We start from the raw sequence: 2,940 nt of genomic DNA, 5'->3' as shown, positions 1-2,940 counted from the left end.
TTTTGGGGAGTTTTGGCTTGATCATTTCTTAACAAAGTAGTGATAAACTGACTTGAATATATAATATGTTGTTATGCTAATATTTGTTCATCTGTAAATCCTGAAGAATCCAATCAGTTAGGTAGACTACTGATGTGTCTTGAAGACATAAAAGCCTGGATAAATTATTTTTCTATTTTTGCCTTTTTGAATCAGAGCCCCTAAAGACCAGACTTTAATAATCACGTAAATAACAGTGGACATGTCATTTAAATCCCATATTAAGCAAGTTTGGTAACAAGGTTTCCTTCTTTCACCTCCACAGAAGTAACAAAAATAATTGAAAAAAAGACGAAGACAATCACAACTGAAAGTTGTGTTGCGGCATTTAAACTTGCAAATATTTAAGATATTAATATAACATACACTAGTGTACATGTACTAAGATTGGAATCCAGTGCTTCAACATAGATATTGATCTGTAAACAGTGAAAGACTAAACCACAACATGTTCCAATAATGTGACATCAGAGAATGTCCCCAAAGTCTAATTAAGGCCTTTCATGTAGCAAAGTCTCTGAATTTAATTGGGCACCAAACCTAACTTCCACTGCGGGAGGTCAAACGTCTTAGTGGTACAACCCTGAGGAAGGAAGAAATTAGATGGTTGGGGAGAGTATAGTACAGTATAGAAAAGGATAAGATTGCAGCCTGTGCGTGTGAGGAGCAGTAGAAGAGAAAATAGGCAAGGCTTCTTACAAAACTGTGATGCCCTAATGGAGGCACTAATAATAGGCATGGCTAGAATAAAACAGGGAGTGTCTAGAAGTTGTTAGGCATGGATGGTAATGTCCAGTGTAAATGTGTAAGCCTGTTATGGCGCACAATAAATATACATGAGTTTGTGTTTCTTGAGTCACTTATTCACATGTGGCATCACAGCTCTTGCCTTTTCTGGTTCATCAGCAGACCTTGAAGGGACCCTTCCGTCTTGAAGCAAGCTTGTTAAATCTGTTGTGCAGAGTCATCCAAAAGAACAAGGTGACCAGGTTCATCGGGGTAAATCACCTTTATGGTCATTCTGATGCTTCTGGTGTTCTTTGTTGGCACCAGAGTTTTAAGCTACATCCTAGAAATTGTCTGATAAACCAGTAGACAGGTAACCAGTAAGCAGACCTGATGTGCAACACATCACAGCAGGTCCACAGTTTTAACACTACAGTGGACCACTGCCTAGTCACAGTTCAGTATTCATAGACTGACCTTTTTACAAGTTTTCTGTGGAATGTAACTAAATTACTCACACAAAATCCACCTATTTGTAAGTTTCTCATAAAGCATATCTAAAAAATTCTAAACAAAATGCAGCTATGGAAGCTGAAGTATTTGGGACAAATGCTACTTGACATGGTATTGACTGACATTTGCAAAGTACACAATCCAGGAACAGTATTTATTTTTCCTTGATGTTGACTGGCTGTGCACCCCAAGAGCAGAAATAAAGTGAATCAGCTTCTCCAGTAGTGCTAAGACAGTTTCGACTGTGCGCATTAATGCACATCAATGTATAGTTGGTGTATTAAAAATAGGCAGCTGTGAGCCTTTTTGGAGGGGTGGAAAAAAATTGTTTTTAAAAGCAGCTTCCATCTCTCTTTCTCACAAAAACAAAAGAGGAAGACTACGGGCTACAGCTCTCCTCAATGATATCTGCTGCACCTTCCTGTCTATGTCTGCTCAGATGTTGAGTTGAAGGTTTGTATGCTCTTTGCTTGATGGGAGGAGGCTCATCTGTCTGAATACAATGTCTGACCACATCTGTGCGTCCATAGTCTTAGTCGTGGACACTGAACATGTCACTGCAAGTTAGTAATAGTGCTTCAAGTTGTCCGCAATGGTCATCGCCGAGTCCTGAGTGGTGAAGATCAACGTCAGGTAAGCCTGGTGTAGGAGGAGGAATAGCTGTTGTTTCAACTGCTGCTACAGGAGTCTTCACTACATAATAGTGATCTATCACTAACTTACCCTAGGGGGATGAAAATCACCTACTCTGGTGTCAGAAGGCACTTGGATGTCAGCTGTAGTTGGATTCATTACTCTGACATATGTCAACAGTGCCTGTACCAGTGCAAACATGTTTGCTGCTAACAGATCATGATAACTTGGTGGACAGGGCTCTAAAACAGGTGTGCAGTCAGTTTTAAGATCAAATACTTCAATAGCGAGCTCAGCTTTAGCTAACTCAATAATCTGTGACCTAGGACAGGTTATTACATGCTTTATCACATCAAGCATTAAAGTGAAAATAAGCTGCCTCTATGGTAGGTAAGAGTTACGGTAAAGTGATTTTCTACTTTAAAAATGCCTTGTCTCAGATCCAAAAGCACTTAGTAGGAGAGCAGAAAGGATCAGACAGCTACAGTAGGACAGGATAGGATAACTGAGTATGTGACACTTCTTAATTTCCTGAACTAGATGAGTGAATACTTTGTTATCCATTCTAACAGCACTAGGAAGTATCTCAAGGTTATCTAAATAGTCACTAGTAATAGTTCTGGGGTAATGTTTTCATCCAATTTATAAAGTGCGGTTGAATTACCGTATTTTCCGCACTATAAGGCGCACCTTCAATGAATCGCCTATTTTAAAACTTTTTTCATATATAACGCGCATAAAATAGACGTTTCAGTTGGGTTGCCAATTTGTTCCGTACTCTATTATTCCACATCCACATTTGTAAATAAGCTGTCCCCGAGTACTTTATAGAGTAGTCTGCCCCAGTCATTGTTTCACTCACGGTGTTGGTGTTGCGATATTGTGCCCAACTGCTTTCTGGGTAACACAGACCAACTGGACACGCTGCCGCCGCAGTCGAGAAGGTCCTCGCTGCAGCATGCAGAAAGGGGCGGGGACGGACCACTGTCAGCCTCATACCTTATATGGAAATGGGACCATTGCACTCCG

The sequence above is a fragment of the Poecilia reticulata genome, linkage group LG3 (assembly GCF_000633615.1).
Source record: "Poecilia reticulata strain Guanapo linkage group LG3, Guppy_female_1.0+MT, whole genome shotgun sequence".
NCBI classification, from domain to species: Eukaryota; Metazoa; Chordata; class Actinopteri; order Cyprinodontiformes; family Poeciliidae; genus Poecilia; species Poecilia reticulata.
Note: the sequence above shows the minus strand (reverse complement) of the source record.